The 11267-nt window shown below is 46.0% G+C and overlaps 1 protein-coding gene across 2 annotated transcripts in view; it reads right to left on the reverse strand.

Annotated features, from left to right (window-relative positions):
• The window catches only part of CHD9 (chromodomain helicase DNA binding protein 9), a 223413-nt gene that overhangs the window by 210616 nt on the left and 1530 nt on the right, over positions 1–11267 (reverse strand). The window lies entirely within an intron of this gene.

Raw genomic sequence — 11267 nt, forward strand, 5'->3', positions numbered from 1 at the left:
GGAAGAGCCAACTCACTGAAAAGATTGAAGGCAAAAGGAGAAGGAGGTGGCAGAGGACAAGACGGTTAGATAGAATCACCAACTCAATGAACACGAATGTGAGCAAACTCTGGGAGACAATGAAAGACAGGGAAGCCTGGCGTGCTTCAGTCCGTGGGGTCGCAAACAGACATGATTTAGTGACTGAACAGTAACAACAGTACAATATTCCACTGTATATATGTACCACATCTTTATCCATTCATCTGTCAATGGACATTTAGGTTGCTTCCATGTCCTGTCTACTGTAAATAATGCTGCAATGAATACTGGGATGCACGCGTCCTTTTGAGTTAAGGTTTTCTCAGAGTCTATGCCCAGTAGTGAGATTGCTGGGTCATATGGTAGGTCTACTTTCAGTTTTTTAAGGAACCTCCATACTGTTCCTTATAGTGGCTATATCAGTTTACCAACAACCCTATCAAAAAAAAAAAGGTGGAAAAGCTAAACAGACATTTCTTCATAGAAAACATACAGATGGCCATAAGGCACAATGAAAAAGATGCTCAACAGCACTAATTATTAGAGAAACGCAGATCAAAACTACAATGAGGTTATCACCTCACACTGATCAGAAGGGTCATCATGAAAAAAATCTACAAACAGTAAATGCTGGAGAGGGTGTGGAGAAAAGGGGGCTCTCTTGCCCTGCTGGTGGGAATGCAAACTGAAACCAAGTGCATCTTAACAGCCCTAAGTGGCGGGCAGCAATCTCAGCTCCATTTTCAGCTGGGAAAACCGACGCCCCAGTAGTAGAACAACTTGGCAAGAACACACACACGGCCAGGAAGTGGTGGAGCTGGTGTGTGAATCCAGGCCTACGTGGGTCCCAAACTCCAACACGTTAACGGCCTCAGGAGCTATTTTAAAGAGAACTTTTGCAGGAGGCTCAGTGGTAAAGAACCCACCTTCCAAAGCAGGAGACGCTGGTTTGACCCCTGGATTGGGAAGACCCCCCGGAGAAGGAAATGGCAACCCACTCCAGTACTCTTGCCTGCAGAATTCCATGGACAGAGGAGCCTGGTGGGTCACAAAAAGTCGAACACAACTGAGCATGCGTGTGCAACTTGAACAATGCATACGAGCTAGTCTAAAAACACAAACTCCATTCTTAGTGGCCAAAGCTAGGATAACTTGAGCAACACAACAAAGTGACAGCCTGGGGTGTAAGATGAAACCCAAAGGCCATACTATTACTAATAACAAGAAAAATTAATCAGTGGGAGAGAGGAGTTCAACCTCCCCTGCACAATTCTAAACCCTGGCTTCCCTGGTGGTCCAGTGGTTAAGAATCCACCTCCCAGGACAGGGGATCCCCAGTCAGGGAACTAGGATCCCACATGCCACGGGGCTACTGAGCCTGCACACAACTAGAAAGAAGCTCTTGTGCCATAAGAAAGATCCCACACATTGCAACTAAGGCCGGACAGCCGAATAAATAAATAATGTAGGCACATGACCCTAAAGGAGGAGGGGTAGAACTGTACACAATAATCTTCAAGAGAACAGTATGGAGTGGGGGGAAACAGAGTAACTTCACATAGAAACCTGACAAATGCCACCTCAGCCGGGTGATCCAGTAGCAACAGTGGAAACTCATGTTGATATCAAAAGAGGCACTTTATATCTGTGGACTTTATTTTCACTTGATTTCCTTGCCAAAACCCATAACCCGAGTCCAGCTGTGAGAAACATATCACACAAATTTCAGCAGGGTGGTGTTCTGACAGTACACTTGTCTGGTACCCCTGAAAACTGGCAAGGTGAGTCAGAAAAAGGGAGTTCTGAAACACGGTCACAGCCAACAGGAACCTAAGGAGACGTGACAATTAAGGGATGACCTAGAGGTCTGGTGGTTAAGAATCCGCCTTCCAATACAGGGGACGCAGGTTCAGTCCCTGGTTGGAGAACTAAGGTCACACAAGCCATGCCACTGCTAGAGAGCCCCCCACTCCCAAGCATCACAATGAAGACCCAATGCGGCCAAAAATAATAAAATGAAATAACGTAGGACAGTGGGTGAGATCCTGGAATTTTAAAAAGGGCATTAGGTAAACACTGAGAAAATCTGAATAAACTGTGGGTTTGGGTTATCCATCATGTATCAGTGTGGTTCATTAATGAGAACCAATGGACGGTGGCTTACCAAATGGTTAGTAGGGGAACCTGGGTATGGGGTGTATGGGAACACTCTACTGTCATCCCCAGTTCTCTGTAAATCTAAACTGGTCTAAAAAAAAAAAAAAAACAAATTCTACTAAAAACAAATTCCTGGGTTGACCCTCAGAACCCCTGGCCTTGTGGTGTGCATTTGCACAGCTGTAGCGGGGCTGTGAAGGAAGCCAGGCCCACCACCTGCCCGCTGACAGACTGAGGAGGAGCAGGGAATAGAGTCAGAGCTTGCAGGAAGAGGGGGCCTTTCACTCCAAGGACACCGCAGGAACCTCCTCCATCCGACTCCCCGATGTGAGGGGCTGTGCCTCTCTCATTAGACCGACAGCCTTCTTCAAGGGAGAAGTGGAACTCCCTGGTCAGCCCAGGTTTCCTCTTGAGGCGCTCCAGGAGACCCTTCTCTAAACGCATTTTATCTTCCTTTATGTAAGTCAAGGTTCTTTATATGGGTGGGGAAAGAGGTTATGTGCAAAGTACACATTAAAAAAATTTGAAGGACAGTTAATTTACAATGTTGGGTTCTCAAGTGTACAGCAAAGTGATTCGGTTATACATATATAAATAGTCTCTTATTTGGAGACACTGTGTGACTTAATTGGCCTACTAGGGACTGAACCTGCACCCCCCCGCGCTGGAAGCATGGAGTCTTCACCACAAGGGAAGGAGTCTTCACATGATCACCAGGGATGTCCCAACAAAATGTATACTTAAAAAATAAATTTATTTATTTGCTTGCATCGGGTCTTAGTTTGAGGCATGCAAACTCGTAGTTGTGGCATGTGAAATCTGGTTCCCTGACCAGGGAACTAGAACCCAGACCCCCTGCATTGGGAGCTGAGTCGTAACCACTGGACCACCAGGGAAGTCCCCCAAATGTACATTTTTAATGGCTGGCAAAAGGTCTCTTTGTTCCAAAATAACAGGATTCCTAACTCCTTGTTTTTTGTTTTAAAGGTTCATTTATTTCTTTTTGGCTGTGCTGGGTCTTCGTCGCTGTGCTCGGTTGCAGCAAGCTGGTGCTACTTTGTAGTTCTGGTGTTCGGGCTTTTCTTTGGGATGGCTTCTGTTGTTATGGAGCGTGGCTCTAGGGTGCATGGGCTTCAGTAGTTCAGTTCCTGGGCTCTGGAGTACAGGCTTAATAGTTGCAGCACACGGGCTTGGTTGCTCCACAGCAAGTGGGATCTTCCTGGACCAGGGAAGATCCTTGTCCCCTGCGTTGGCAGGTGGATTCTTAAACACTGAGCCACCAGGGAAGCCCCACTCCTAACTCTATGGATAAGCATAAGTGATGGTCACGAGCCGCACACTCAATAATTTATTCGGTTTAGTGTCTTAAACCTCCTCTCCTGGCCTCTCTCTCTTCAGCGCACCTTGGACCCCAGCCCTCAGGCATAGGCAAGTGATAACAGCAGTAACAGCTTAAAATTGTGATCCTGCCAATTCTATAATGGAACACAACTCAATATCCCAGAAAGCTGCTTCTTGGTTCTAAGAAGCTGTGACATAGAGGGACACAGCAAGTCACCCTGAAATGTGGGGGCAGTATATCAGTAGCACGCACACGAAATGTCTGTGATTGCTGATCTGCAAAAGTTCTTAAGAACAGGACAGGATGTGCCTCTGGTCAAAGCAGGAAGAGCAAGGCCTGGAAATCAAATCAAAACTTGACAATGGGAGCGGTGGGAGAGGCCAATTGTATTAACATAAACTGAAGGCATGTTGGGTAGAGAGACATGGTAAATGTGTGAGGAGCTGAGAAAAAAGGGCAAGAAAGAGCAAGGCTTTGAGGGTCTATCTTGTCTTTCTTAGTGTCCACAGTAGTGGACCGCTTAGAGCTTCCTGGAAGTCTTTCTTGATCAGGATCTTAAGATTGGTCCAGGGAGCAGGAGGAAGGCAAAGATCGGGTTATCGATTAGTCATGAGCACAGGGAAGGAGAATTAGGCTGGGAGCCATCCTGGACTCCTGTGTCCCTCAGAGGATATAAATATCTCGGGCCATCCTGGCTATGAAAATCATTCATCTTGTTCACCTTGTTTGGATTCCATGAATACCAACCTCTTAGCTAGAATCTGGCACCCCCCGTGACTTTTCTACAGGGGAAAGAATGTGCTGACAGGCTGACATAAAGATTTCAGGCTGCTTCATGGTGCCTGTCCCGTCTCACATGTTTGTGATCTGGCTTCCTCACCAGGCTGCTGTGAATTTGGTGAGTCTGTCCCTTTCAGCCTGATCAGCTTCACATGCACTAAAGGCTCTCCCTCTGTAACCTGCAAAGAATGAGTGGCATCACCAGCCTCCAGCTTCCCCCACCCACCCCTCCACCCTGCCCCCGTCACGCTGCCCCTGAGGGGTTCTTCTCCTAACACCACTAGCCAGCTGCTCTTTGCCATGTCAATCACCCCGACCACAGTCATCTCCCCTGAGCCCAGAATGAGCTGTAGGAGGCCTGCAAAAAAAAAGTGTTAGAGCCACCAAAATAAGTTCTGTTGAATAGAAAAGAATAAGGAAGAAAGAAATCCTGGGCTTGGGGAGTGGGGTGGGGGAGATGCCAAGAACACTTGATAGAAAGCAAGAGGAAGGAACTGGCAGTGTTTAATCTAGAGCAGGGAAGATCCCAGAGGGCCAGCGGGTTCCCAGTCATAAAATATCTGAAGGACTGCAGTGATGCAGGGGGTATAGATCTGTTCCCTGGGGTTCCAGAAGAAAGTACAGCAACCATGGGGGTGGCAGATACAGGGAGACAGTTTTCAACAAGATAAAGCAGAGAAACTTTAAAAAAAATTGGGGACCACATCTTACGGCATGCAGGATCTTGGTTCCCCAACCAGGGATCAAACCTGGGCCTCCTGCCTTGGGAGCATAGAGTCTTAACGATGGGGGAAGTCCCCCCAAAGAGGAATTTTTAAAGGTAATATTCCTTTAATAGCAATCCTTCAAATATCATCAAATAAGTTCTTTAAAGTTTTTTTTTTAATGTGGACCATTTTAAAAATCTTTATTCAATTTGCTACAATATTGTTTCTGTTTTATGTTTTGGTGTTTAGGCTGCGAGGCATGTGGGGTCTTAGCTCCCTGACCAGGGTTCAAGTCCGAACCCCCTGTGTTCGAAGGTGAAATCTTAACCACCGGACCACCACGGAAGTCCCAAATATTATCACTTTTTTTCTTTCTTCTTTCTTTGTCAGGTTTGTGAGATGCAGTGTAACTAACTAGGAACACAGATTGGAACAGGAACGCCTGGGTTCATTTTCCAGTTCTGTCACTTTGTGTTGTTGTTGGTTAGTGGCTAAGTTATGTCTGACTCTTTGAGACCCCGTGGACTATAGCCCACCAGGCTCCTCTGTCCAGTTCTGTCACTTACTAGTTATGTAACTTTGGGCAAGTTACCTTACTTTCCTATGCCCGTTTTCTCCACTAATAATTGTACCTACCTCAGATAGTGAGGTAACCCATGTGATTGTGCTAAGGACTGGTTAAATTATACATGCAAGGTGCTTAGAATAGCACCCAGTATGCAGTAAGTCCTTAGTAAGTGGTAGCAATTATTACTATTTTTATTACAATCTAATATCACTTACACTATTATGCACTATTTTTCAAGCAGACACATTATTTCTACAAATTTATTTGAAAGGAAACTTTATATTACTACTGTAAAGGCAAAGCCAGAAGCACTTGCCATGTACAGATGGCAACTGTACAAATAAACATAAAACACTGTTATTAAATCTTAGCTAGCTACTGTTGCCTGTTCCATCCCCTAAATTTGAGGACCACTGCTTTTTCCATAAGAAGGGAGACAAGTAAGTGTTATAAAAAACGGTCTGGTACTTCACTGAGACTTCTTTTGTTGACTGTGGTCAAAAGGAAATGAAGTGTTAGCCACTCAGCTATGTTTGACTCTGCGACCTCCCGGACTGCAGCCCGTCAGGCTCCTCTGATAATGGAATTCTCCAGGTAAGAATACTAGAGTGGGTTGCCATTCCCTTCTCTAAGGGATCTTTCCCACACAGGGATCAAACATGGGTCTCCTGCCTTGCAGGCAGATTCTTTTCCCTCTGAACCATCAGGGAAGACTGTGGTCAGAAGGAAAAGTCTGGCACGTTCAAGGTAGTGAAAAGCTGCAGCTCCTGCTCTGGGGAGAGACAGCAGCAAAGTGCTGGGGAGGGAGGCAGTGCAGGATCAAGCAGATGGTTTAAAAAGGAAATAACCTCTTTTTCTCGAATGAGGTTTCGTGATCTTTAGTGCCATGATGGTCTGTCACACGAAATCATCTCAACTGACACCCAGTGGTATGATGGTTCTTTTTAAGTTGCTAAGTTGTGTCCAACTCTTTGAGACCCCATGGGCTGTAGCCTGCCATGCTTCTCTGTCCATGGGATTTCCCAGGCAAGAATACTGGCGTGGGTTGCCATTTCCTTCTGCAGGTAATCATTCTGACCCAGGGATTGAACCCACATCTCCTGCGCTAGCAGGCAGATTCTTCACTGCTGAGTCACCAGGGAAGCCCAGTGGTATGATCAGTTCAGTTCAGTTCGGTTCAGTCGTGTCTGACTCTTTGTGACCCCATGAATTGCAGCATGCCAGGACTCCCTGTCCATCACCACCTCCCGGAGTTTACCCAAACTCATGTCCATCGAGTTGGTGATGCCATCCAGCCATCTCATCCTCTGTCGTCCCCTTCTCCTCCCGCCCCCAATCCCTCCCAGCATCAGGGTCTTTTCCAATGAGTCAACTCTTCACATGAGGTGGCCAAAGTATTGGAGGTTCAGCTTCAGCATCAGTCTTTCCAATGAAGACCCAGGACTGATCTCCTTTAGGATGGACTGGTTGGATCTCCTTGCAGTCCAAGGGACTCTCAAGAGTCTTCTCCAACACTACAGTTCAAAAGCATCAATTCTTTGGCGCTCAGCTTTCTTCACAGTCCAACTCTCACAGCCATACATGACCACGGGAAAAACCATAGCCTTGACTAGACAGACCTTTGTTGGCAAACTAATATCTCTGCTTTTTAATATGCTATATAAGTTGGTCATAACTTTCCTTCCAAGGAGTAAGCGTCTTTTAATTTTTGAAATCACCATCTGCAGTGATTTTGGAACCCAAAAAAATAAAGTCTCACATTGTTTCTACTGTTTCCCCATCTATTTCCCATGAAGTGATGCGACCAGTTGCCATCATCTTAGTTTTCTGAATGTTGAGCTTTAAGCCAACTTTTTCACTCTCCTCTTTCACTTTTAACAAGAGGTTTTTTAGTTCCTCTTCACTTTCTGCCATAAGGGTATGATCTGCTGCTGCTGCTGCTAAGTCGCTTCAGTCGTGTTCAACTCTGTGCAACCCCATAGACGGAAGCCCACCAGGCTCCTCTGTCCCTGGGATTCTCCAGGCAAAACACTGGAGTGGGTTGCCATTTCCTTCTCCAATGAATAAAAGTGAAAAGTGAAAGTGAAGTCACTCAGTCGTTTCTGACTCTTAGTGACCCCATGGTCTTCAGCCTACCAGGCTCCTCTGTCCATGCGATTTTCCAGGCAAGAGTACTGGAGTGGGGTGCCACTGCCTTCTCCGAAGGGTATGATCAGTAAAATTAGAAACACGTTGTAGACCACCATACCCCCCAGAGGACACCTGCAGCAGTTTCCAGACACCTGCTGCCTCTCACTTTCTACCTGAAGGCATTTTCTGGCTACAGGGTGTGTTCTCCAGACTGCATGCAGAAATTGGGGGGAATACTGGGACACACAGTCTCTCTGAGAATCCCCAGAGAGGCTGAGCCCTTTGTCCCACAGTAACTCATTCATCAACACATCCTTTACTGGATTTCCTTTCTTCCCCAGTCCATTTCAATCTCGCTGGGCTTTCTGGGATCACCTTCCAAGAAATTCCTGGCACCCAAATCCTGGTCTCCTGATGTGCTTTGGGGAAACCCCAACTATGGCACAGTTTAACTATGGCGCTGAAGAAATGGCTGGGAGTACTCCATGGAGATTCATGAATGGGGAAGGAATTCAATAGGAGGACATTTAGTATCCTTCTGACACTTAGGTTCACGATTCTAGATCAAGAGTCAGCAAACTACAGCCCATGGCCCACAGGCGCACCCATCCCCCGCCTGTTTTTGTATTGCCTGTGAGCTAAGAATGGCTTTTACAATTTTAAATGGTTGGGGAAAAAATCAAAACAAGAATAACGTTTTGTGGCCCATAAAAACGATATAAAACCCAGATTTCAACATCCATCAATGAGGTTTTATTGGAAACACAGCTACACTCATTCATTCCCATACCATCTATGACTGCTTTTACTCCATAACTGCAGAGTTGAGTAGTTGCAATTTAAACCCTAACGGGTTTCAAACAAGTCAGTCCTAAAGGAAATCAACCCTGAATATTCACTGGCTTCCACTGAATATTCACTGATACTGAAGCTGAAGCTCCAATACTTTGGCCACCTGATGAGAAGAGTCAACTCACTGGAAAGACTCTAATGCTGGGAAAGATTGAAGGCAGAAGGAGAAGGGGGCAACAGAGGATGAGATGGCTGGATGGCATCACCAACTTAATGGACATAAGTTTGAACAAGCTCTGGGAGACAGCGAAGGACAGGGAAGCCTGGTATACTGCAGTCCATGGGGTCACAAAGAGTGAGACACAACTTAGCAATTGAACAACAGCAACAGTTGACACTCTATGGTCCAAAACACTCAAAACATTTACAGAAGGGCTTGCTGACCCCTATTCCATATCATTATCCTGCAGGGACAAGAGACAGATTGAGACCTTGTTGCCCCTGGGTGGAGAGCCTATCACCAGACCTAGTATCGAGGGGTTTTTTGGATCAGCCACTCACATTTCCTTTTCTTACATCTCTGTGGCCTCCCTCTGCTCTCTGCAAGTACTTAGGACTCTTCTCCTGAGACATTAACGTTTTAACACCAGGAATAACTTTATTTTTAAAAGGACGTGAGATCTTGTCTTCTCTCACACTCTGCCTACTGTCCCAGGTGGTTTCATCCGCTCTGGATGGCTTCATTCAGTAACTGATCTCTCCCAAAACCAAACCAAACCAAATCCCTGGACCAGGATTGTGTCCTGAGATCTCAGACCAACACTCATCTGTTGAACACTAGATTCAGATCAGATTGGGGAGGTGGGTTTTACCGCTTACCAGTGGTGTAACCTTGAGCAAGACATATAGTTGCCCAGGGCATCAATTTCATCACCTGTCAAAGGTGAAAACCATCCTGCCTCGCCTGCCAGGATTACTGTGCCAAATGGATGAAAGGAGAGCTGCCCACGAAACACTGCCACCCGGCCCCAGCCTCCTTCTCCAGCGTATTATTACAGTATTAGACCTCTGCTTCCTCCACACGCCCTGCACACTGGCTACCTGTCGGCCTTTGCACATACTGTTTTTCCTGCCTGAAACATTTTTTCCCCATCCCACCCTCTGTCTGGCTGCTTCTCAGCCTTTTTAACCCTCAATCCAAGGCAGGCCGCTTCTGTATGCCTCTCCATCTTTGTGCTGGATTCTCTCACTGCAGTAAGTTCTAATTAGAGTCAATTCTCATTATTCACAGTGGTTATGTTCTCTGAAGCTGCCACGAACACGAAATTAGCAAATACTGAACCACTGCTCCTAAAGAGAAAAACCTAAGAGTAGGTTTCTGCAAGCCTCTGGTCACATTTTCATCAACAGATCAATACCTAACCTTGTTTTATGTGTGTTTCTGTTTCAAGACCCCTTATGTAATATATATTGTTGATTCATTGACATTGAACTCATGGCCAGTACCACTACAACTCAGGCCTGAACAAAGCTTATCAAATACAAAATACACATTTTCCCCATAAGGCACAACACAGCCTTCTTGGGCTTGGGAACACTAGATAGCAGCACTTCAGCAGTATGTTTGGGGGCTGATTTATTTTTTCCAAACTTATTTTTAATTGAAGGAAAATTACTTCACAATATTGTGTTAGAAAGAAAGTTAAGTCACTCATTTGTGTCCAACTCTTTGCAACCCTATGCACTGTAGCTTGCCAGGCTCCTCTGTCCATGGGATTCTCCAGCAAGAGGACTGGAGTGGGTTTCCATTTCCTTGGCCTCTGCTGTACATCAACATGAGTTGGCCAGAGGTATGCATGTGTCCCCTCCCTCCGTAAGCTCCTTCCCACCTCCCACCCCATCCCACCCCTCTAGGTTGTTACAGAGCCCCGGTTTGAGTTCCCTGAGTCATGCGGCAAATTGGTCTTGGGGGGTGATTTTTAAACAGCAAAATCACCAACAACACACACACAAAAGTGCGAAAACAACAAACAACAACCCACGGCACTGAACAGACCATAAAAGGGATGCTTGCTCATAGTTCTGAGAGTTGGAACAAGAAGGCAGTGTCATCTCGTTTCGACCTCAGGTGGTAACAAGTGTGTTGAGAGACTCGAAATTTTTGCCATTCTGTTCATGTCCATGAATGACCATGAGAAGTGCTGCAGATATTGACTTGGGGGTTACAAATCAATTTTAGCGAGTAGGAGAATTCGCAAACACAGAGTCTGCAAACAAGGAGGATCCACTGTACTTCCTTCTCATTTCTCTCATTCACTGGAGCATGAGTTCACTGAGGACTGGTTTGCCTCTTACCCGCTGTTAGATCAGTGGCATCTGGATTACAACCTGGCACACAGTAGGCTTCCCACAAGAAATCCAGTTTAAATGAGCCCATGAGGTAGTTCTGTGAAAGTGCCCCACTGGAAGCAATGACAGCTAGTGCTTGTGGAGGAGGCGCCAGGGGCTGCCCTGTGTTATGTGCTTTCTCTATGTTCCCTCCATCAAAAAGGCAAACAGCAACTCATTGTACTTTTGCCATGGGCTCTAGAATCATACTGCCTGGGTTCAAACACAGGATCTGCTTCTAATTAATTATTTAACTCTGAGCACGTTCCTTGTCCTCTCTGAGCCCAGCTTCCTCAGTGATCAAACGGGGTAGTTAGTATAGTTGATGCCTTGTGGGTCATGGTGAGTAGATGTGGCCACACACAGGAAGCATTTAGCATCG

This window comes from Moschus berezovskii, chromosome 22, assembly GCF_049115385.1.
Source record: "Moschus berezovskii isolate FMDL1 chromosome 22, NW_MosBer_1.0, whole genome shotgun sequence".
Classification (NCBI taxonomy): Eukaryota; Metazoa; Chordata; class Mammalia; order Artiodactyla; family Moschidae; genus Moschus; species Moschus berezovskii.